Genomic DNA, 25,796 nt, shown 5'->3' on the forward strand with positions numbered 1-25,796 from the left:
GATCAAAAGAAACTGAGAGCCAAAGCCAATATTTGAAGTAGAAATAGGATCTTTAATTACTTAAGAACTGAGTTCCTTCTGGCTTACACATGCATAAATATTAGATCCTGGAAGCAGCAATGTCTTACAGACATGGCAGAATCTTACTAAAGACAAGTTACAGTGGAATGCTCCAAACAAACAACACTGCAGCAGAAACTTCTAAAAAGATTTCAATGTTTTTATTTAAAGAATTTGTAAAAGGCAAATAAAAAGTGTAAGTGACTAATAGATAAGAAAAATTAAATCTGCTAACCTTTTGTCTTAGTTACTAACCCATCTCAAGGGTGGAAAAAAAGCTATCCTAGATAAGGTGTTTATAAAAGGTAGACCCTAAGGTAAAATAGGCTTGCTTTGTTTTTCTGATCTACTCATGCTGAATCCAGGCATATAGAATGCTTTCTGGCCTTATTCCTTAATATACTCCACCCTTAACTCAAGTAATTTTAGTTAAAAAGCAGTAGCTAAGTTAAAAAGTACACCCTATTAAACTAAAATATACCTTTCTGAGATTTAATTGGCTATCTTGAAACCCTTTTATAAATAAAATTTACATCTATGAAGGAAATCTCCAATTTTAAGGATGTCTGCCTATGTATGTTAGAAACTCTTACCATCTTTTAAATTTACATAATAAGTCATACCTTTGTTTAAGGTGCATTTTTAGCCATCATGTCTTAAGTGAACTTTCATTTGAGCAGTTTTTTTTTTTTTTCCTTAGTTTGAGAAAATGATGATACAATATTTAGGCCTAAAATCTTAGCTCTGTACTTATGAAATTTAAATGTTTCTGTTCCACCTAATAGTTGTCCCTTTAGAAATGCAAATTTCTTGCCTAATACAATTGCTTAGGGTAATGAAACAGGTAACTGGATGATTGGAAGACTCCATGGGGAAAAGAAAAGCTGTTTAAAAGCCAGCAAATGAAAATCCTTTATGAAAGCCGTATGATCTGTTTCTGTGTGTTTGTATCTGTATATGTGTATGTGATATTTGGTAAATAAAGCTAGCTTTTAAACTGTTGGTAAAATATAAGTGGTTTCAAAATTATCAGTTGAATGTAATTAGATGCATGCTTGATCTGACTGTGAGCTTATGTCTTTGATTTAGAGTCTCTGGATTCATGGGTCTGGATAGGTGACAATGATAAAGTCTGGAGACATGTTTTTATTGCCTATATCAAGGGCTACAAAACCAGAATCAAGCTCAGTGTGGTCCCTTCTTCCTCTGTTTTCCCTGTCTTGCTTCCTGGATATTTTGGGAAGGGTTGGTTTCTCCAGGTATGGTCTTAACAACTGTTTCCTCTCCTGATGGACTCAGACAAGGTTTGACCTTCCTAGTCCTCATGGATGTCACATGGCTACTTGGGACCTAGAATGACTGGGGGTAGTCATTGGGGAGGCTACCTGTGTCATAGTATCATAAAGTTCTTTTCAGTAATTTAAAATCTTAGAGTCATATTTTGTTAAATTCAGTAACAGATAATCATAAAATGTCTGAGTCATCTGTAAGCTAATATACTGAGATATTCATTAATAAATATACATTTAAGTCTCTATAACTTGACATGTTGTTTTTATATGGTATTGATATAGGAGTTAAGAAGGAATTACTTAGGCAGATAGCAAGGCCATGGGAGTTCTCAGTAAGGCTTTTCTTTTTTAATGAAAAGTAGTCCCAAATTATTTTCCTTTCTAATGAAGAGCAGCCTGTAAAATCAAGCTGCAGACATAGTGCCAGCAGTTGTGCCAATCATGCTCAAGATGGTGGCTCTATCTTCCCTTCTCTTTGTCAGCCATGTGTACAGTGAGAAGCAGACAAGATGACTCTGATCAACTGGAAAGCCCATTTGCACTATTTGCATAATTAGATTTTGGTTGGACCCCCAGTTTCCCCTCCTCCACCATCTCCTCTGTGCACTGTGTAGATGTCATACCTGATTGAACCAATCTGTGAGCCCTATGTAAATCAGACACTGAATTCTCCAACCTGCCTATAATGTCTGCTGCAGTCCGTTGACGCCACCAACCTACTCTTTTCAGATGTTTCTCTCTCTCTCTTCCTCTCTTCCTCTCTCTCTCTCCTCTCTCCTTTCTGTTGTCTATTAAACTTTCTACTCCTTAACCCACCCACATGCGTCCGTGTCCTGAATTCTTTCTCAGCACATGGCAATGAAACACAGGATATATAACCCAGAAAACGTAGCTGCTTCAGTATAGAAAAGCTAAGTGTGTTTAGACTGTTAATAAATAATAATTTGGATAACTATCTTTCTAAAAACTTATAAAATATTTTTAAATCTACAGATACTGATATAAAACAGTTCAAAATTACTTTCCAGGATTATCAGTGGAAATTATGGTTACTAAGAGTTAAAAACTACTAGATTTGAGAGAAACAATTCTTTTTTCAGAGTGTGTAAGCAAAGCAAAATATGTGTTTGATGAGGAAAGTTATAAAGGCATAAAAATGTGTGTTAAAAAATTTTGTTTGGTTTGAAGTTACTTAAAGATGTCAAATTGAAGGAACAAAAAACAGATAAAAAAGATGAATGGCGAAAGTTGGGGAAAAATGTAAAATAAAAGGTTTACAGAAATGTGTGATTAAAAAATGACAGATTTGATAAATGTATTTATGAGGTTTTGTTAAAATCAGTTTTCATATTGATAATACACTAATAGGTTTTCCCTTTTTAACAAAAATTTTGTGTAGCATTAGCCTGCCAGTATATTTTCATTCACCTTTTGAGTAAACTGAGGAAAAAAATGAGTAAATAAGAACAGAGAGATTCTGTCTCATGCTGTCTTATGTCTTTTGATTGTTTAGAAAACTGAGTCCTCTTGATCAAAGACAAACAGGTTTTGTTCTTAAAAATCTTTTAATTATTACTTTGGTAAATGTATCATTGTTGTCTTATGGTGACCTCTGATCTTATTTTGGTCAAGTGCTTTAAACCTTTGATATATTTGACAGGCTTCCCAAAATCAAATTTCAACTTCAAAATTACATCTTTTTTTGCCTCCCACTTTGGGGTGCTCCAGAGGCCACCTGAAGCATCTGAAGGAGAAGTAAATGGGATCATTTTACATGTTATGTTACAAGGGAAGGATTGTCAAATAAGAAATAATATTTAACCTTCTTCAGGTTATATTTTAATGAATGTTATTCATATATGTCCCAAAATTGTATGGGATTTCTAAAATCCTAATGTGTATAATGTTTTGTCATTGTAGACCACAGAAATAACCAAATTTCCTTGTCAATTGTGTCATTAACTATGACTATTCAAAGCCATTTTCACAGTTAATTGCTTAATTCTGATGCAGTTTCTGAAAACTTCACAAGTATATAAAATCCTAGAATATGTTGTCTTTCAGGAGGTTCATGACAGGATGAAAAGAAACCTGAGAAGTACTCTTGAATACAGGTTTCCGAATAACTTTTGAATCATATCATTTGGACTGGGTAAGAAATCTCTGAAACTTTAATAAAAAGACTGACTGGTTTATCTAAATCAGCCAGTACTGAAGTTGCTTAGATAGACAATTTGAATAAACTTCATTGTCTAGGTAAAATTACCCATGATAATCCATCATTTATCAGTGCTGTGCACTTAAATTGGGGAAACACCTCGTATTCAAGAGGACATAATTTGACTAAGCATGAACTCATGGAGAGCTAGGGCAGCAAGCTTGTCCTTCTTGAGTCCTTAAAGCTTTTGTTAATAAGTAGTCTACATTCCATGACTCATCATGGAAAAGATAAAATGATTCTGATAAATGTATGTGTGTGTGTGTGTGTGTGTGTGTGTGTGTGTGTGTGTGTGTGTGTGTGGTCTTCTAAATTGCTAAAATAGTTCATGACCAAAATGTTTGGTTTGTCAAACTCACATTCCCGGGAAGACATTCAAAACTTTAGGTACATTTCACTGCCTGATGGGCCATTTAAATATTTATAGAAGGATTTAATCACTTATCATCTCATTGCATGTTTTCTAGTCGTATAAAAGTTTCTCATGTAAGAAGGCTGATGTTATAACAGTAGCTCATTATGCCACAGTGTATTTTCACAAGGTAAAGAAAGCTCTTCAAGGTTCACTGACCAGGGACAATCAACTCCTTCACAATCTAGAACCCAAAGACTGGATCTTCCGAGAGCATCAGAGAAAAGCTGCCCTTGCCATCCACATTGTAGCATAACTTTGGGACCTTGAACCTAGGGTTCATAATCTCACAACTCAGAAGGATCCCTCTATACTCTTGGAACTGTACACATGCCCTTAAAATAAACCTAACCAGAGAAGTTTCTCCCCAGAAGAACATGGCATCCTTGATGTGGACAGCTTTATCCCAAGATCATGGATCAAGCCTTTTCTACTATCATGAGACTCTTATCTTTCAATTTTTTTCTTTGCTTATGCCTCTTTGAACAATAGAAGTAAAAAGGGAGTCTGTTGTGTGGACTCATAGAATATACTTTGTGAAAAATTTTGCAGCCAGCCTTATACATGGATAAACTTATGCCTTGATAGATGGAAGATGAAGACCCAATGTAAGTTAGAAATTTTACTGGTACATGTGTTGCCTCCTAATCAGTCAGAAACAGAATGTTGGTCCACTCCTCTTATCCCATGTCATAGGTCACAGAGAATATTGTCAGGAGACCTCCACTCTTTTAGGAGGGTTGCATTTGCATTTGTTAGATCCTTTTTTCCACAATTTCCTTTTTGAGTATTCTCAACAATTTGTATATTTTATAAATTTCCTGAACACATAAAAATATCTATGAATTATAATTTTGCTATCCAAGGTAAACATTTTAGAAAGTAAGATTGAAGAAAAATATATATATATACACACACATAAAATATAATAGTTATTTTTCGGTGAAGATTTTAAAATTTCTTCTCAAACCCAGCAACTCATCAAAGTAATATATTTTGTAATTGTCATTATTTCTACCTAATTTATCTTATCCACACACTAATTTCATAGTTAAAATGTCAAAACTGACAAAAATGTATGACAAAATTAATATTAGCCAAATTTACTCTGGAAAATAATTATGTTTCCCACTCTGTCTCTGCAAAATTTCTTCTGCATTTAATATGCTTTAAACTGATTCAATTTAAATGCCTCCCCCATGAATAATTGCTATTCTACTCTGCTAGAATTAACACTTTTTTCCTGATATTTTTCCGCCATAGAATATGGTTGACATCTTTAGGTCGCCTCTATATTCTCTATTCCCCCCTTTTTCAGTTTTTTAATTCTTTACCAGACTGTAGAGAAAAAAAAAAACATTTCTGGTCTCTCTACTCTGTTCTACTGGTCTATGTGTCTGTTTTTATACCAGTACCATGCTATTTTGGTTACCATAGCCTTATAATATAGTTTTGTCACAGGATTCTTCGGGTATCACTTCACCAGCTGGAAACCTCTGTGGCTGGTGGCTGCTGGCCCCTCCGCTTCAGCTTTGCTTGCATCTACTCGTTCCACCCACTCATCCTGGCAGGCTGTGATTGGTTTGCACTTCCTACTGGCCTGTATTCCACACATGCTAAGGGCAAGACAGGCATGGAGCAGCAAGGGGTGTATGAACAAGTGAGTGTGGGGTCCAGCCTCTGTGCATAGAAAGGCATGCTGGCTGCTGTGGTGGGGTGGGCAGCTCCAGGTGCTGGTACAGGTACTGTGAGAGTTCAGACTGCTGGGATAAGTGGTTCCCCTGGCTAGGGCTGTTTTAAATACCCGCACTGTGGGTGGGCATCAGCTGAGATTGGTCAGATTTTCCTTTCTAACAGGACAGCACTGAGTTCAATGCCTCACAACTGCTGTGTTCTGCCTCTCTCCTCAGTGTACAGAGCCACTCTTTGCACCATGCTGCTGCTACTGGGGGTGGGAGAGGGGCGGTGTCAGAGATTCAGGACTGTTTTCTCTATCTCTTCAGTGGCTCTTCTTGTGATATGACTTTCTATGACACCATTCTTGCATATGAAGCTGGGGGTGCCACCTTGTTACCACCAGCAAGAGGTAGGAGTCCATCTTCCCCACTGGCTGCTGCAATCACATGAAAGGGAGAGGGGTCTCCTCCTTAGTACTAGGTGGGAGTAGAAGTTCCTACTCACCACAAAGCCTCCACTAACAGTGTGGTTGGGGTGACCTGTTTACTGTTAGTGGTGAAAATATTAACTCTCCCCCTGGCCTGTGCTGTCAGTACCTTTCAGAAAGAGTTGAGAGATTCTCATTGCTGCTGAGCGAAGGTAGAAGCTTGTGTCAGTTGTGCCAACTAACATGGGGAATGGGGTTGCTGGCTCACTATTTGTCAGTAGCAATGTAAGTACTGGCTTTCTACTTGGCTTTCTCTGAGAATCTTCTATTGGGGTTAGAGTACCTTGTCACAGCCTCTAAAATGTGGATGTGTAACATCCCCATGCAACCTTTAGCAGTGTAGGTAGGGAAAGAGGTGGGCTCATGTTTTTTTCTGTGGCATGAGGCTGTAGTAGTGAGATTATTGACTAAAAGTTTGTGGCCTTCATAGCCTGCCCTTTCTCTAGAAAAGCAGGGAATTTTGTCTTCTTGTCTTTGCCTGTTGGTGATTCTGGGCTGTCAATTTTTTTGACTCCAAGTTTGGGATATATGAATCAAAAATAAATCCTAGAGAATTCACCATGATGTTGTGTCTTGGGCCTTGAAGTCCATAGCAAGTCTACCTTCTTCTGCTTACCTGCAGGAGTCTTCTTATGTTGGATTTATATATGATCAAAGGGCTTTTAGCTTTTTTTTTTATTTTTTTTTATTTTTTATTATTATTATACTTTAAGTTCTAGGGTACATGTGCATAACGTGCAGGTTTGTTACATATGTATACTTGTGCCATGTTGCTGTGCTGCACCCATCAACTCGTCAGCACCCATCAACTCATCATTTACATCAGGTATAACTCCCAATGCAATCCCTCCCCCCTCCCCCCTCCCCATGATAGGCCCTGGTGTGTGATGTTCCCCTTCCCAAGTCCAAGTGATCTCATTGTTCAGTTCCCACCTATGAGTGAGAACATGCGGTGTTTGGTTTTCTGTTCTTGTGATAGTTTGCTAAGAATGATGGTTTCCAGCTGCATCCATGTCCCTACAAAGGACACAAACTCATCCATTTTTATGGCTGCATAGTATTCCATGGTGTATATGTGCCACATTTTCTTCATCCAGTCTGTCACTGATGGACATTTGGGTTGATTCCAAGTCTTTGCTATTGTGAATAGTGCCGCAATAAACATACGTGTGCGTGTGTCTTTATAGCAGCATGATTTAGAATCCTTTGGGTATATACCCAGTAATGGGATGGCTGGGTCGTATGGTACATCTAGTTCTAGATCCTTGAGGAATCGCCATACTGTTTTCCATAATGGTTGAACTAGTTTACAATCCCACCAACAGTGTAAAAGTGTTCCTATTTCTCCACATCCTCTCCAGCACCTGTTGTTTCCTGACTTTTTAATGATAGCCATAAGTAGAAAGCTGAAACTGGATCCTTTCCTTACTCCTTATACGAAAATTAATTCAAGATGGATTAGAGACTTAAATGTTAGACCTAATACCATAAAAATCCTAGAGGAAAACCTAGGTAGTACCATTCAGGACATAGGCATGGGCAAAGACTTCATGTCTAAAACACCAAAAGCAATGGCAGCAAAAGCCAAAATTGACAAATGGGATCTCATTAAACTAAAGAGCTTCTGCACAGCAAAAGAAACTACCATCAGAGTGAACAGGCAACCTGCAGAATGGGAGAAAATGTTTGCAATCTACTCATCTGACAAAGGGCTAATATCCAGAACCTACAAAGAACTCAAACAAATTTACAAGAAAAAAACAAACAACCCCATCAAAAAGTGGGCAAAGGATATGAACAGACATTTCTCAAAAGAAGACATTCATACAGCCAACAGATACATGAAAAAATGCTCATCATCACTGGCCATCAGAGAAATGCAAATCAAAACCACAATGAGATACCATCTCACACCAGTTAGAATGGCTTTTAGCTTTTAATAGCAGGATAGAGAAAAATACATATGCAGATGCTCCTGGACTTACACTTTACATCCCCATAAACCCATAGTAAGTTGAAAATATCATAAGTTTAAAATACGTTTAAAACACCTAACCTACCGAACATCACATCATAGCCTAGCCTACCTTGAATGTGTCTAGAACACTGACAGCCTAACATTGGGCAAAATCGTCTGGCAACACAGTACTCTGTAGAGGCTCAGTTGTTTACCCTTGTGATTATGTGGCTGACTAGGAGTTGTGGCTTATTGATGCTGCCCAGCATGACAAGAGAGTATATCATTTGTTTGGAAAGAAATCAAAATTCAAAGTACTATTTCTGCTTAATGCATATCACTTTCACACAATTATGAAGATGAAAATTTATGAATCAACCTATCCAATGTCGGGAACTGTTTGTACTCTGTCTCTTCAAAGGCAAACACCTTTTTGATTTGTAATTATTTTGATTACTCATATATCTCCAATATCTGTAATCGTACCTGGCACAAGACAACTACTAATCTTGTTACAGTTAGTTAAATAATAGCTTTTTGTTAACTGAGTGATATAGTTGATTAATTATATAATTATATAATTTGTTAGTTGAATGGTATTTTGTTATAATATTTATAAAGTATTAATTAGTATTGAGGACAAAATGCATTAGCTTCACTAAGCTATAAAGAAATCCCTACACTATACGTACGTACCCAATGAATCATTGGTTTCCAAGAGGAAATTAAGTAAACAAATAATGCATGAAATCCATCTGTAAGACTTCAGTGAAAGTTAAAAATATCAACAATGTGTTGAAAATAGTTCTTATACTTTGTGTCATTTTCTTTTTCCTCCTCAGGTTTCTCTCTCTCTCTTTCTTTTTTTTTTTTTTTTTTTTTGAAACGGAGTCTCTCTCTGTTGCCCAGGCTGGAGTGCAGTGGTGTGATCTTGGCTCACTGCAACCTCCATCTCCCAGGGTCAAGTGATTCTCCTGCTTTAGCCTCCCAAGTAGCTGAGATTACAGGCACATGCCACCACACCCAGCTAATTTTTGTATTTTTGTTTTTAGTAGAGACAGGGTTTCAGCATGTTGGCCAGGCTGGTCTTGAACTCCTGAGCTCAAGTGATCTGCCTGCCTTGACCTCCCTAAATGTGCTGGGACTACAGGTGTGAGCCACTGCACCTGGCCTCCTCCTCAGTTTTACACACTGTGGTAGACACCTCTGTATATGCTGATGGTGTCCCACATTCAGTGTATGCCAATGATTTTCTGCTTCACATTCTTTCCCAAGGTTTGGAAGTACACATAAAATACGTAGTCCAGGAGAAAGTTAATCAAAAGAGCAAACCATAATGAAGAATGGGAAATACTGAATGAATGAAACATCCACAAACTTTTCAAAGATAAACTCTAGGGTGTATATTCACTGTTTTGGAGGGTCCCCAGTGGATGAGTTTTCACAGAAATGGTCAACTTGATAACTAACTAACTTCCTTCCTCTTTCTCTTTCTTTCTTTCTTTCTTTCTTTCTTTCTTTCTTTCTTTCTTTCTTTCTTTCTTTCTTTCTTTCTTTCTTTCTTTCTTTCTTTCTTTCTTTCTTTCTTTCTTTCTTTTCTTTCTCTCTCTCTCTCTTTCTCTCTTTCTTTCTTTCTCTCTCTCTCTCCCCCCCTCCCTCCCTCCTTTCCTTCCTTCCTTCTCTTTGTTTCTTTCTTTTTCTTTCTTTCCTATTTCTTTCTTTCTTTCTTTTGACAGAGTTTTGCTCTTGTTGCCCAGGCTGAAGTGCAATGGTGCATCTTGGCTCACAGCAATCTCTGCCCTCCTAGGTTCAAGTGATCCCCTTGCCTCATCCTCCCGAGTAGCTGGGACTACAGGCACATGCCACCATGCCTGGCTAATTTTGTATTTTTAGCAGAGATGGGGTTTCTCCATGTTGGTCAGGCTGGTCTCAAACTCCCAACCTTGGTTGATCCACCTGCCTCGGTTTCCCAAAATGCTGGGATTACAGGCATGAGCCACCATGCCCCGGCCAATAAAATACTCTTTAAGTGCTTTTGCTTTTTCCCTTTATACCTCTCTCTGCTCCCTTAATGTTACTTCTTAAAATTGCATCACAAATAAACCACCTGTAGTCAAATCTTTGTCTCAGACTTTGTTTTGAGAAACCAAATGTTTAGATACAATCATTTTATTTATATATTTTATTTCACATATGAAGTATTTGTAAACCAAAATATTTCTGTTTATCTTCAGTGATAAAGTCATTCATATCTAGGACAGATTCAGGTGTAGTAGTTGTAACAGTTTGTACGAGAAATAATTATATGGTCAAATATCTTGAATATGTTTTCATCATGCATTTTGCTAAAGCATAAAGGACATGAGTTCCGGGTAAATATTGTAGTGACAGTCTTTTCTGTACTTCCTTGCCATTCAAATTACTGTCAATAAATGTGACAGCAAGGATAAAATTCATAAAAAAAATTCAGCCACAGTTTCTGATATGATGGAAGAAATGATGTGTAAGTTACCTTTATGTCCACAAAAACCAGCAAAGTGTCTGGCAGAAACATTGACGCTTAATAAGCGTCTGCTGTTGGATATTTTAAATCATGTTTACTGTGTGGCAGCATTAATAGAGATGTAAATCACATCCGAGTTAATCATTTCATCTGTCTTGCATGTTGTAGTTCATTAGGTGATTATAATACTCATTCTGCAGTTCTTATGTATCATTTTTTCTCTGAATTTAAAAGCATTTGTTTCCACTAATAATTATTAATATATTATGGGCAGCAAATATAGCAACCTTAATAGAACTAATAATCTTTATGCCCCTTTTATGTCACCCATTCTCTATTCAACCTTATCCAGAATTTTAGTTCATCTAAAAGGTCTGACTTGTGAATTAACAATTAAGATTTTCTTCCCTGAATGATCTGCATCCCTGGTTACCATGATTTTGGGGGGCAAAATTTCTCAATTTTCTATTTACATTTTCAGTGGTCATGTAAGAAGCAAGACTCACCCCAGTGAATCCTTTGCGTTCCAGAATACTCAGCCTTGTCCCATTATCGAACTATAAACTTATGCCCTCATACTGAGTAAATTATTTATTCCAGTAAAAGAACTCATTTGTTTTCCTACCAGCCTATTAACATGGGAAGACCCAGATACAGCAGCTGCAGCTTTATGTTTAGTGAAACATTATGTCATCTCATGGTATTATCTCCCACCAGGGACCAGAAATTCGAAGCCAGAAGGGCATTAAGTTGTAGAGACAAGAAGCATATATTAGTCACATATGTCAATGGAAATCTTTCTGAGAAGGGCAATTTCTTGGAATTCCAGCAACCAGGAACACAGCATTATATAATGTCTCTTGGTTCCAAGTATAGGTTACATTTGCAGAATAATGGCTAAACACCAGAGTGTCATTTCCTAGCTCTTAAACTGTGACTTCAAGGATCCATTTCCATAATCTATCAGGGGAATGTCATCCTTTAAGTTAAGATGTGCAATCAATGCAAAGTATCATGGAATGAATAACATTTCCTGTCTGTAAAAGGAGACATTTTAAATAATAATTTAAAAGTGGCTACCTAATATGTTCAGGAACACCAAATTTCCAGTGCTAATGAGTTGCCTGATGCAGCGAACTGTGATAGAATGCCAAAATGTATCTCAATATTAATTGCACAAAGTAAAAATATCAACATGATGCCACAGGGATAAAGAAAATTGCAGGAGTCTGTCATAAGAATGAGATGTACAAGACTTCCATATTAATCTCTCATGCATACCTGTGAATATTAGGGATCTGTATATTTCTCTTAACTGAAAAACTGTGATACCATCCATTATTAATGCAAACGGAACAAACTATTACCATGTATTAGGAGAAAATATATACTGTAAACTAAAAGCTGAAACAGGACTAGATAATATATCCTGAGAACAGGATCCAGAAGTTGCACTACTCACCTATCAGACGGCAACAAGAATCCCAATGCTAGTGATAATCATGGGTCCTAAGAACCCCAAAAAGCTGGATTTACTAACATTTTCATATGTGGTACATGGGAATGGGGTTATATGAAAGAGGACACCTGGATTATGCAGTTGGCAAGTATTTAAAATGTATGGGAATAATGGTAATAGACTTATGTGCTTGACTCAGGTACATGAAGAAAAATTAGATGACTGCAGACTATTTCAGAGCTGGAAAGTGATTGTAGAGGTAGACAAAATTTCTCTAGCTACTGTTTTCTTGACACATTTTCCAAATATGAGAAAACAGCAAGTGGATGAAATTTTGTATTTAGTACTCTGACCGAAGCCTGCTCCTAGAGGGCATAGACAAAATCAGAGAGTTTGTTATTTTCACCGGAGTGGAGCCAGAGAAATTGGAGTCTCTAGAGGTTAGGATTCTAATGTGAAGTGATGTGTGAATAAATGACTTCAACGCATGTATGAAAATGCAAGTTTTATTTATCTACTCAGGTATGATGAGACCAAAAGACCAGGAGACAACTGCCAAAGGTTATATAACTCCAGATCCAAAGGGAAAGGGACATGACACTATGCGGGAGGCACCTGGAAAAGCACCAAGGTTGGTCAGGAGGAAGATGGACTGTGCTGAAACTGCAGGCAAGAGCTTTTATTTTGGTTTTTGCAGGAAAAAATGGGCAAGGTAGTGTAAGCAGGCTTGGAATTGGCTAGCTGGAGCAATTTTGGGAGGCTCCGTTGTGTAGGAGCTCTTCCTAGTTGTCTAGTATCTGGCTCTGGGGTAATTAGGGCAAGGAAATCATGGCCCAGACTGTAAGAGCATGATTTTAAAATGTGGTCGGGGATATGGGTTCTGGGTTAGTTTAGTTTGCCTGTGAAAAGCATGTTTGCATGTGAGTTCTTTGTATCTTTGGGAATTGATACGTCTTAGGACAAGCAGTCCTCCCAGGATCAGCAAGTCCCTAATATGTGAAAACATTGAAAATACAAAAAATTTACAAAGCATAATTAATACAACCCACAGTTGGTTTTCCCCTTCTTTTTTTTTTTTCCATTATTTGAAATACAAAGTGGGATTCTAAGAATCTAAGTAGATAACCTTCTTAATTTCAATTAATAGTTGTTTTTAATAGAAGATTAAATGAAATGGAAGTGTTGGCTAATTGATTAATAAACTGGAAGACAAGAAAGTCAAAAAAATCCAGAATCCTTGTAGAGAAAAATTCCATAGATTGTTTAGAAGAGAGTGTAAGAGCTATATAAGATACAAGAAAAAAAATTAATATATGTTAATTAAGTTCTAAAAGGAGAAAAGAGGAAAATAATATGACAGAAGAAATAAGGAAAGTCACCAAGAGTTCTCCAAAGCTGAAGAAAGTTATTCAAGTACAGATTTGAGAACTTCAATAAACCTTAGTTGAAATATGCGCAAAGTAAACCACACTGAGGCATATTAGGATAAACACAACCAACAACTTAAAGCAAAAGCAGCAGCCAGAAAAAAAATCATTTCCTTCAAAGCAATAATAATAATGATAAACTAATTTTTTTTTTTTTGAGACAGACTTTTACTCTTGTTGCCCAGGCTGGCATGTACTGGCATGATCTCAGCTTGCTGCAACCTCCACCTCCCAAGTTCAAGCGATTCTTCTGAATCAGCCTCCCAAATAGCTGGGATTACAGGCACCTGCCACCACACCGGGCTAATTTGGTATTTTTCATAGAGACCAGGTTTCACCATGTTGGTCATACTGATCTCGAACTCCTGACCTCAGGTGATCCACCTACTTCGGCCTCCCAAAGTACTGGGATTACAGGCATGAGCCACTGCACCCAGCCACAACAAATAAGTTTTTAATAGCAATAATGGCAGCTCAAAATTAATGGAAAAAGATCTTTAAAGGGCTTGAAGAAAAAATTGACAACAAAAACAAAGAATTCTTTGCTAATACACCAATACTAAAAGAAATACTAAAATGATTCTTTGGAAAAAAGAAAAAGTATTTTAGACAAACCCATCAAATATCCAAAAGGTTAAATATATGGATAAAATTAAGTAAATATCAGTTCAAAAAAATAGTGATAATTATAAGATAATGAATGCCTTTGGCTTTAAATATTTACATATGATTAAAATACAGAGTAATGACACAAGAGAAAGCATTAAGAATTCTAAGGTTATAGAAAAATCAAGGAATTGTTAAAGTAATGATTTCTATTAGGTTCTAATTATTTGGGAATATGTGATGCAATGTCTAGTTTAACTTCTGGACCAAAAAAGGTACAGGAATGTTTAATCAGCATATTAATAGAGGAAGGAAATAACTATATTTGATTAAATCAAAAGAGGAAACAAAAAGAGACAAAATACATATATAGCAGATGTATCAAATAGAAAACAAATAGATAATATATAACCACAATATAGAACTCATTTCAAATGGAAATAGACAAAATAAGACAAATATTGCTAAACTGGTTAAATCTAACAACTATGCTCTAAAACATTAGATGCAAGGGATTTGACTAAATTAAACACTCAATAACAACCATTTGTTTTACAAAAAGTAATAATAATGAAACTATAAAAAACCAGGAATAAGCACTTCATTAATGTGAATAGGATTATATACAAAAATTATTCAGAAATCATTATTCTTGATGAATTACTAAGAGCACGTCCCTAAAGATAGGGAATGAGGAAAGGCTGTAATTGTCTTCATTTCACATTTCAATGGACAGCCTGGTCAGAACAATATGATGGTGAAAATAATTAAATTTATAATGATTAGAATGTAAGAAAATAAATTGGCATTATTCATGGAAGGTTGATGGTGTGTGTAGTAATCCAAAAAAATTTTATGGATAAACTGTTAGAGATAAATATATTTTCATTATAACATGATGAAAATTAGAAATTTAGTATATCTGCAAAAAAATCGAAAATTACAATCGGTATAATTTATACTTGCAACAATAAGCATCAGCAGCTAGGAATGAATTTAGTAAGTGATGAGTAAGATCTCTCTATTAAAAAATGCAAAGGAAGTACTGCCTAATGGAGAGCTACATCATATTCATTGTTCGGAAGATTTAACTTTTTTTGAGAGATGGTCTTGTTCTGTTGCCCAGGCTATAGTGCAGAGGCATAGTCATGGCTCACTGCAGCCTCACCCTCCTGGGCTCAAGTTATCCTCCCACCCTGGCCTCCCAAGTAACTAGAACTATAGGTGTGTGCCACCATGCCCAACAATTTTTTTTTTTTTTTTTTTTTGGTAGAGGCAGGATCTCACTATATTGCCCATGCTGGTCTCAAATTCCTGGCCTCCCTCCTTGGCCTCACAAAGTGCTGGGATTATAGGCATGACTTACCCAGCCCAGCAGGATTCAACGTTTTTAATGTGTTGCAGCTTCCAAAATCCTTCCATGCATTTAATGCACTTACAGTTAGATTTATAGCATGTAGTTTTTGGCTGGAAATGACAAATGGATATTTAAAACCATATGCAAAGTTAAAGGTAAAAATAGTTATGACAATAATAAAGAAGAATGAATCTGCCAGCATGACAGTGCGGATACAAGATTTTTAAAGCTATAGTTGTTAAATAATGTGGTAGTAACACAAACTAGACATGCTACCAAATGGAACATAATAATATCTAGAAACAGACCCTTTAAATACAGTCAGTTTATGACAGAGGAGATACATAAGTACAAAGGAGATAGCATTATATTTTATGTTGCTGTGGAAATTTGATGATGCTGTGGAAATTTGATGTTTAAATGGAAGTATAATGTAGTTTTTATATATGTATGTGTGTGTACATAGATAAATGCCTCTTTTACAGTCACACCATACACAAAAATCAATTTAGGATAAACTATAGATCTAAATATAAAATGTAAGTCTACAGTTTCTTGAAGATAACACAGACACACTTCATGACATTGAGGGAGACAACCATTTCTTAAATACTATAAAAAATACTTACCTAAAAGTAAAAACAAATGATAAACTGGAAAATATTAAGAGCTTTTTTTTCCTTTAAAACAAACCGTTATATGAGTGAATAAAAAGCTATTATATGGGAAAAGATATTTTCAATGTATATACATGAAAAAAGATAATATAGGATAGACATATAGACAGACAGCAAAACAGACATACATACTACCTAGGGAGAGAGATTCCTATATATAAAAAATATTCCCTGGAGATAATTTTGTCCTTACTTTTTCATACAGCCTTTCCTGATGTGGTCTATGTGATTAATAACATATTCTTTTGTTTGATTTTTCCCATCATTAAATGGCAGCACACTAAAAAAAAAAAAATAATAAAAAAAATAAAATAAAATAAAATGTAGAGACCGACAAGCCAATAGAAACATGAACAAAAATGTAATCAGGCACTTCACAAAAGGAAATGCCTAACTGGCCAATAATAAATGAAGTTTCTCAACATTTTCAGTAGGGAGATGAGAGTATATGTGCCTCTCCCTGAGAAAAATAAAACCAGTCAATAGGCAAAGTATATTAAAACTGTGAATTCATTTCTTAAGATCAGTGGAATCCTTTATCACAGAGCAATAAATTGCCCTTTGGTGAGTACTAAATGATAGTGGGTTTATGCAAAAGCTAATTTAGATAATCAATTCTACCACGTAAGTGTCAGATACACACTTTTTTGGCACAGAGCAATAGACAATACATATTAGTCTGTAAAATCCGTTTTATAACGCATCTTAATCAAGTACTGTGTGCTTGATAGGATGCAATAACATTAGAGCAGATTTAGGCATCTGAGAACCAATTTTTTATGTGATTAAACAACCTTAAAACTCCCAGAGCATTTTAATAATCAAGAATGTTTTTTTAAAAACATTAGCATAATAAAAATGATCTTAGTGGAAAATACTAATATGAGAATGTAATGGATGCAAGACACTGTTCTGAGAGTTTTACATGTATTAATTTATTTAATACAATCATACTATGAAGTTGGTCACGTTACATTTTCTGTTTTACGGATGACAGTGTTGAGGCAGAGAAGTTTCAGCATCTGCCCAAGATCATTGCATTTACAAGTGACGAACCCACTGCACAAATTTTGGCAATATGTTTCACATTAATTAGCATTTACTATCTGCATTTTAGAGTCGATTCTGTTTTATTGCTCTGTATTTATTTTCTCATCTTATTTCATTTGCAATCTGTTCACTAATACACCACGAATTTTGAATACTAATAATTAAATTAACAATGACTGGTAGTTTAAATGTCGGCTTACTGAAAAGGAAATTGGAAATGACTTTGTGTAACTTTTGATATTTCTGAACATTTTATACTTTCATAAAGTAATGCAAATTCCATTAGCAGTAGAATAACACCTCACAAATCTTTCTACATATAAACCAAAGAGAGAATGTATTAAAGTATCTTACATTTTACCATTGCCAAATAAAAGCTGTTCGTAACAGGTTCACGTAGTCTCATTAATTTTTAGACTCCAGTGGGAATAAAATTTACAGATCATTAAATTTTTACTTCTTTTCTCTGCAATATCTCTAAATTGTTGTTTCTTCGTCTGTGAAAAGTAATATTATTTTACATTTTCGCACAATGTTTACAAAAATGCTACATTTTATAGCTATTCTCTCAATATGCCTGAATTTTAACCAAGAAAACAATTTCTGAAGATTTCATTACCTCAAAAATATTTGACAGACTTGCTCTTTATGATAAGTAGAATGATGAAGAGGATGATAATTTTATTAACCAAACCTTTTTTTTTTTTTTTTTTTTTTTTTTTTGCAGATGACAGAAACTTCATTGGCTTTGGCAAAGCAGAAATTTATTAGCTTACAAGGTAAATGGGGGAATTAAGTAACCAAATTTGGGGAAGAGTAAGGATGCAGCTAAGCCTTAGCATCAGCAGGACAAGAATTTCAGACACTATGGGAATCTACCTCTATCTTTCATCTACCTATGTCTTTGATATTGTTTAGAAATCTCTTATTCTGGCATGTGTTTTCCACATGTTAATTATCACATAACTAAGAACTCTCAGACCTCATGACTCACAGCATTTGTTACTTTGGAAGCACCCCATTTCGGTTTAAAAATACTCAGAAAATCTATATGATGTTCCTACCTGGGTCTGCTGCTCAGCTTTGGGCAATGAACCCAGGTAATGGTGTCACGTGTTAAAAATGGAAGAGCCCATGAGAACCATAGAACTGGAATGGTATAATAAGGAATGTCTAGGCTGGGCGCAATGACTCACGCCTGTAATCCCAGCACTTGGGGAGGCCAAGGCGAGCAGATCACCTGAGGTTGGGAGTTTGAGACCAGCCTGACCAACATGGTAAAACCCCATCTCTACTAAAAATACAAAAATTAGCCAGGCGTGGTGGCTCATGCCTGTAATCCCAGCTACTCGGGAGGCTGAGGCAGGAGAATGGCTTGAACACGGAAGGTGGAGGTTGAGGTGAGCTGAGATCGTGCCATTGCACTCCAGCCTGGGCAACAAGAGTGAAACTCTGTCTCAATGAAAAAAAAAAAAAGAATGTCTAAAAAGATGAGAACTGCACTTCCCAATACAAGAATAGGGTCACTGGGCTGACAAAGCAATGATATTCTATTGTGAATTAACATTGATGACAGTAAAGGTGGGTAAAGGTGGGTAGTAGAGCAACACTTAGTTCATGTTATTATGATTGTTATTGAGAAAAATGCCCTGGAAGAATTTGTTCCTAACTACTTTAAGGTAGTTAAAACCTAGTTTGGAGGCAAAAATATGTGAAAATATTACATAAAGTCTCCATATTTTTCAGTGCAAGAATATTGATTTAAATACATGGAATAAAATAACCACTGAGACGTCCCCAAATAAGGTTAAAATTCCAAAAAATTATATTAATTTTAAAAAGTTCAAGTTTTAAAAAAATCCTATACCATGATTTTATTTTTATTACCTTTTGGTTAATAATTTGTGGATAAATGTTGAGATATTATGCTAATATTCTCTTCTCTCTCATCTACCCACCATTCATAGAATCCACTAATCCACTGATGACTCCCATCTCTATTTACTACCACTATGGTGATTGCCAAATAGAAATTATATCATCCTTCCTAAATTTTTTCCTACATTTGCTACTTTCTTTTTCACTAAGAAAAGTAGTATATACACACTACTTTTATTCCACTAATCAAAGTAGTGTGTATATGTAAAATAGATACACATACATATACATACATACACACAAAAACATTTAGTCTAATAGATTTCTGTTTTATTCATTGGGGTCTAGTCTGGTACTCTCATTGTTTATTTGATGTTAATATTTTTCTAAATTTAGCCAATAAGAGCCCTGTCAAGCTGCCTCCTGCATTCTCTTCATGTTCCATTACTCTCTGAGCATTTCCTTATGCCTTGTTTTTTCAATCAATACAATCTGCAAGCTTATCTTGTTCTTTTCTTGTCCCCATTTTGAAATCAGCCATTTCTGCAAGACTGCCTGCTCCTTTCAGTAGAAGATGGTATTTAGATACCAATACCCAGAAACTAGATGTGCTCAGTGCTGCTATGCTCTCCCATTAGACAGAACTGAGAAATATGTGCAAATAGATAGATATGCAGATATACAATTTGATTCTTACTGTTCTTGGTTGTTGTATTTGTGAATCCACTTCCTTGATAAAATTTATTTGAAACCCCAAAATCAATACTCATGATGCTTTTGCTGTATTCATAGACATGCTCAAAGTGACAAACAAATTGAGGCACCCCATGAAGGTGTTCCCAGTTGAGATCATCTAAGGCAATTTAATCCCTTCTTGTTTCCATACTATAAACAAGTGTCCCCTTTGTGATCTGTTTAGTGTTACAGTTTTCACATCTTGATTTTTTTGGTGATTTTGCTATTTAAAATGGACCCCTAGGGTAGTGCTGAAGTGCTGTCTAATGTTCCTAAGCACAAGAAGCCTGTGATATGACTTACAGAGAAAATATGTGTTAGATAAACTCCATTCAGGCATGAGCTATAGTGCTGTTGTTGACTATGAATCAACAATATATATTCAATAAAGTGTCTTTAAGCAGAAACACACCTAAAACAAGGTTATGTAATGATCAGTTGATTAAAACGTGACCAGAGCCTCACAGGAACCCAACTCTATATTATCCCTAAAAACAATGGTTTTAGTTTTTGCTGATTCCATATTCACAGCCATTTTTATAGAACATAATACTGCAAATAATAAAAGTCTACTATGTATAGGCATATGCACACATACATATATAACCATTTCTATTTATCTGTGTGTATTTGTGTCTGTGTATGTATAAATAAAGCTCATGAGTTCATAACAATATTTTTAATTTCAATCGAACACATTGGGGTTCTTTTCAACTGTCTTCCTTTGCCATAATTATGAATCTATTTTCAGGCAATGATAAACCTGATTCCCATACCCTCAGTATACTTGCAATAAGTACAAAGTACAATAAGTATACATTGCAAATACTTATGTATACTCACCAATATTTTGGCATCTCTTTGGCCATATCCTTCATAGGCCCTATCTTGTCTATGCACCTGTCTGCTTTCTTGGCTTCAGAGCATTGCCTCCAAGTCCTCTACAGCACAACTCACCCCTCAGCATCCAACCTTATGATGTACTGAGATATTATGTTGCCCCTCTCGCCTCACTACCTGTTCTGGGCTTTGAGGCTGATGTCATTACACCTATAAACCCCAGGAGTGGAGGGAAGGTAGGAAGGAAAAGGGTGATGTTAAAATAATGATTAAAAAGGAGATAGGATGACAAGAACATGCAGTGAATATTTAGGGCATGTTTACCTCTAAGGGAGCATAATTTTACAAAGTTTCTGTTACAAACAACAAATGTATTTAATCTGTCAATTATAAAGATACTAACATATATGAAAATTTGGAAGCAATGTCAAAAATTAGAGTGAATATTGAAGTGAATATTAAAAATATCACAGAATGCATGCAATTGTACATATATGCTAGTTAAGCTCCCTATAAGTACTATATATAGATTGCAGTGACATATGAGGCAACCACCAGACCTAAACTTAGTTGCTTACTTCAACGGATCATAATATGTTAATCAAATGTTGGTGATTTTTAGTAATTATTTGAAATTTTGATTAAAATGTTTATCTGAAGTCTCACAGATAGATGTTAAAGTCGACACAAACACTACATAAAACATATATTGTGCATGTAAGAAAACTGCACATGTGTAATACATAAATCTGTCAAAAATGTGAATTAGGTAGCAGACTTTACAAAACTGCAAATTACAGGTGGCTAATACTTTAACATATCTTTAATTACTTTATATTGTATTAATAGTGAAAAAGAGAAATTTTAAAATAACCTATCTTTTTTCTTACATTATTTAAAACTATTATATTATTACAAATCAGGTAACATAAGTGCTGGAAGTCCAATTTATATGTGTGTTTCTAATTGTCATCATTAATTAAATGTTTGAAGTCAAATGCATATATACAGCCAAATCCAGAGATTCTTAGAAAATTAAAAGCTTAGTGATCTAGTAATTTGGATGGATAAATCAATTGCATGGAAAGGAAAATGAAGCCTTAAGGCAATTCTTGAAAAAAATGCAAGGCAAACAAGCAAACGAACGCCTTTTTATTCATACAGGTGTGTGTGTGTGTGTGTGTGTGATTGATTGATTTTACCTCCTTGATTTTTTTTTCAAGGCCTTGGTTAAGTATAAACCAGCATATATATACATGCCTTCTTTTTTATAGTAGAAACACACCTACATTTTCATGAATCAGACAAAATGTTGAGACACAAGAAAGAAATTGTGAAAAAGAGTGATACTACATTGGATTCATTAAATGAAATTCTGGGCATTTATTTCAAAATGGCATTGAGATCAAGTGCATATTCTGCCATAATTTGAAACTTTTTATTTTGCATATCATAATTTTAAAAATAATGTGACATTAGTATTCATATTTTCTCAGGATATATGAGCTATAGTGAAAAATTAAACTTGGGTTAATTATTTGGAGAAAATAAAGCACTTAGTGAAAGATTAATATTCATTCTTACAAAACATCTAAAATCTCAGCATATTTTCAAATAATTCTACTCTGCATAATGCTGGAAGAAAGTGATATCATTTTAAGGATATGTAAAAATATCTACCTTTATAGTTAGAATACACTGAGTTTCTGTTCTTTGGAAAAACTTCTTGTATTTAGCATACTGGTAGTACTAGTGTTAATGTTAACAGAAATTATAAAAGTAACAGAAATTAAGGAGCACTTAGCATGTTCTAAGCACTTTGCTAAGTATTGTGTATTAATACCTCATTTGATCCTCATGATAACATTAAATGAATCTCACATTTTACAGATGAGGCAATTGGAAGAGCAGGGTTAAACTGACTTGTCCAACCTGCTAGTACGTGGTGGAAGTCTGGTTTCAAACCCATTAAATAGGACTCAAGAGTCTGTGTAGGATGCCATTCTGCTATTCCTTCTCTTCATATCTTTGAAATGTATGATGAATTATAACCATTTAAAATAAACATGTAACCCACTTTATATCATACATATTTTCTTAAAATGTTAAATAGCTTAATTTTTTCACAAACTGTATTACATTTTTCATACATTAGGACTGCAGGATTGCTAATGAAGCAATGATAAAGTTTCTCTGAAAAGGGTAGATTTTTCCTTTATGAGTTATCCTTTTCGTTTTTGAGTTGATATCTAGAGGATCTGTTTAAAACAAAACATGTCAAAGATCATGATAAAATTCACAAGCTAGTCGTACCAATATAGTAATAGCTACACAGAGCCCTCACTGTTTAAAAGAAAATGAAAAGAGTGATGCACTTAGCTCATGTTGGTGCTTTAGCTGGACTTGAAATGCAATAGAACAACAAAGTTTTATTACTAAAGTGAAAAGATTTGAGGCTATCTCAAAAAATCCTGGGAAACATTTAAAATGTCAAGATTTTGTGATCATAAAGGCATTACTGTTGACTTATAAAGTTGAGCAATTGCGTCCAAACTATTACCCACCCTCACCTTTGGTAGTTTCTACAGGCATTTGGTAGGAACCCCACAGCTTTCAACAGGCAAGACTTTGAGAAATATCAGTTTTACATTGCTATTCGCTCATCTCATTTTGTTCTTAGAGAGAGAAAGTTGAAGATCATTTACTTTGTTCTTAAGTTTTCTATAGATGTCCATGCATTCCACCATTATTTTGACTAGGAAACAATTTGTAAGTGCTCAGCTTTTTCATTTCTTCATTACCTTCATTCTGAAATAAGGAGAGTCCTAAAAGATGAGTTACATATTTATATAAGCTTCTTGGTAAAAGTTTGTGATTGATGGGCACCAGTAAGCCATAGACCAGGCCTATGAACTCCAGGCACCCCAGCTCATTCTGTAGTTGAAATTCTAGAATATCACTTTACCAGCCAACTTTTATCATTTTATTTGGGGGTGTGTGTGTGTGTGTGTGTGTGTGTGTATGTGTGCACCCTCACATGTCTGCCAACTTTTTAATCTCCTCGAAAGCATTGCTATCAAGTTGGCTCAAAGCATCTGTTACTTTAAGTAGCAGGAGAGCTCAGCCAGGATTCCAGTTACCTGCTTCAAAATGTACCAATCTTGTTTCATTTACTCTCCCAGTAAACCTCTCTCTATCACCACTGGATTCATTTAAAATGAGTCAAAGATATTATATTACATAATCTGAAAGTATCCATTTCTAAGATACAAGAATTCTTTCATATCATGTACAATCTTGTCAGTGTTTTTAAATTTCTCTTTTATAATTGTGGTGTTTGTATTCAGTTGATATGTCTTTTATGTCTTTTTAAATCTATGAATTTGTAAAGTTAAGCGAAATCATTAGTTTTATAATATTTTCTACATTCTAGAGTCTGCTAACTGCATCTGTCTTGTATGTTTGACGATTTCCTTCATTTCTTTGTGTTTCCTACAAATGGGAAGCTAGAACTAAGTGCTTAAGATTCCGATTTGATTGTTCTAGACAAGAATTATTCATAGATGCTGCTGTGTACTTCCTATGGCATTACATCAGGATGTATAGAATGTCCTATTATATCTGTTTTTGTAATTTTAACATTAGTCGGTTCAGTTGGGGACAGCCTGGTCCATTAAAAAATTCTTCATCAGCTTTTTATTTTATGGTTTTAGCAGCCAAAAAATAATTTTTAACTCATGGTTTTATTAGGGTTTCCCAAATAGTAATATTCAAATTTGATTATTATGTCTGAATATATTTAGCTGGAATTCTATTTAAAAATTCCTTCATTAGTTATTCAGTACCGGATAGTCAGAATAAATACTTGACTATTTTTCTTTATTTTTCAGTGTTCAAAATAATAAGTTGGCACCCTAGCAACCAGAAAAGTTGAGAATAAGAATGTTTAAAGTATTATTAGGAACCAATGGATTTAAAAAAATTAATGTGCTTCCATTCATTGCACGTTATTATTATATTTTTTTGATGCTTAACTAGTCCTGTATTTGTTCATTTGGAGTCTTCTCAAATTGTCTCACAACTCCATCATGGTCTGAGTGAACATATATTGCACATTCTTTTACAGCTGTTGAGATGTGTTTTATGATTCAGAATGCTAATATCTTGGTAAATGTTTGATGTGATCTTGAAAGGAATGTGTATGCTGGTGTTGTTTGATGAACTATTCTATGGGTGCCAAAGAGCCAGTTGACGGATGGAGCTGTTGACTTCAATGATGTCCTTACTGATTTTCTGCCTGTTGGATCTGCCAATTACTGATAGAGGGGTGGTGATGTATTATTCTCTAATAGTGGATTTAGCTAGTCGCTCTATCAGTTAACTTTGCTGTGTCAATTCTATTAGCTTTTGCTTCACTTATTTTGATGTTCTGTTGTTAGATACACTCACATGAAGGATTTTTATGTCTTCTTCAAGAATTGATGCCTTTATCATTATGTAATGCCCCTGTATATCCCTGATAATTTTCCTTAGTCTTTTCACCTTTGTCCAAAATTAATATAGCCACAATACCTTTCTTTTCATTAGCGTTGGCATGGTGTATCTTTCTCCATACCTTTACTTTAGTATGTGTGCTTTTATTTAAACTGAGTTTCTTGTAGATAGCATATAGTTGGGATTTGTTTTTTAATTCATTCTGACAATCTGTCTTTAAATTTATGTATTTAGAAAATTGATATTTAAGGTGATTATTGGTGTAGTTGTATTAATATCTGTCACATCAGTTAAGATTTTTTTGCTACCCTTAGTCCTTTTCTTTGACTCTGACTTCTCTGCTTTTAGTTGAGCATTTTATGAGTTTAGATGATTTCATTTCCTCACTACCCTTAGCATATAAATTGTATATGTATTTTTTAACTTTTTTAAAGTTGTTGCCCTTGAGTTTGCAATATACATGTACAGTTAATTCAAGTCCTCTTTCATATTACAGTATAATACTTTATGGGTAGAACAAATATAAGAGATGATTCCCAATTCCTCCCTCTTCTCCCTTACAACATTGAGGTGATTCTTATTTCACTTATCTATAAGCTATAATCACTGAATACTAGGTTGTTATTATTACAACAGAACTGTTTGTTACATTATTTAAGAATAATAA

General features: G+C 35.0%; 1 long non-coding RNA gene across 1 annotated transcript in view; it reads left to right on the forward strand.

The window, feature by feature from the left end:
- Positions 1-25,796, forward strand: part of LOC139359128 (uncharacterized) — a 282,971-nt gene that overhangs the window by 233,710 nt on the left and 23,465 nt on the right. Inside the window, exons 12-13 of the long non-coding RNA XR_011614886.1 lie at positions 12,588-12,734; positions 17,910-17,961. This is a non-coding gene — a long non-coding RNA (uncharacterized lncRNA). The remainder of the gene's footprint in view (positions 1-12,587; positions 12,735-17,909; positions 17,962-25,796) is intronic.

The sequence above is a fragment of the Macaca nemestrina genome, chromosome 16 (assembly GCF_043159975.1).
Source record: "Macaca nemestrina isolate mMacNem1 chromosome 16, mMacNem.hap1, whole genome shotgun sequence".
Lineage (NCBI taxonomy): Eukaryota > Metazoa > Chordata > Mammalia > Primates > Cercopithecidae > Macaca > Macaca nemestrina.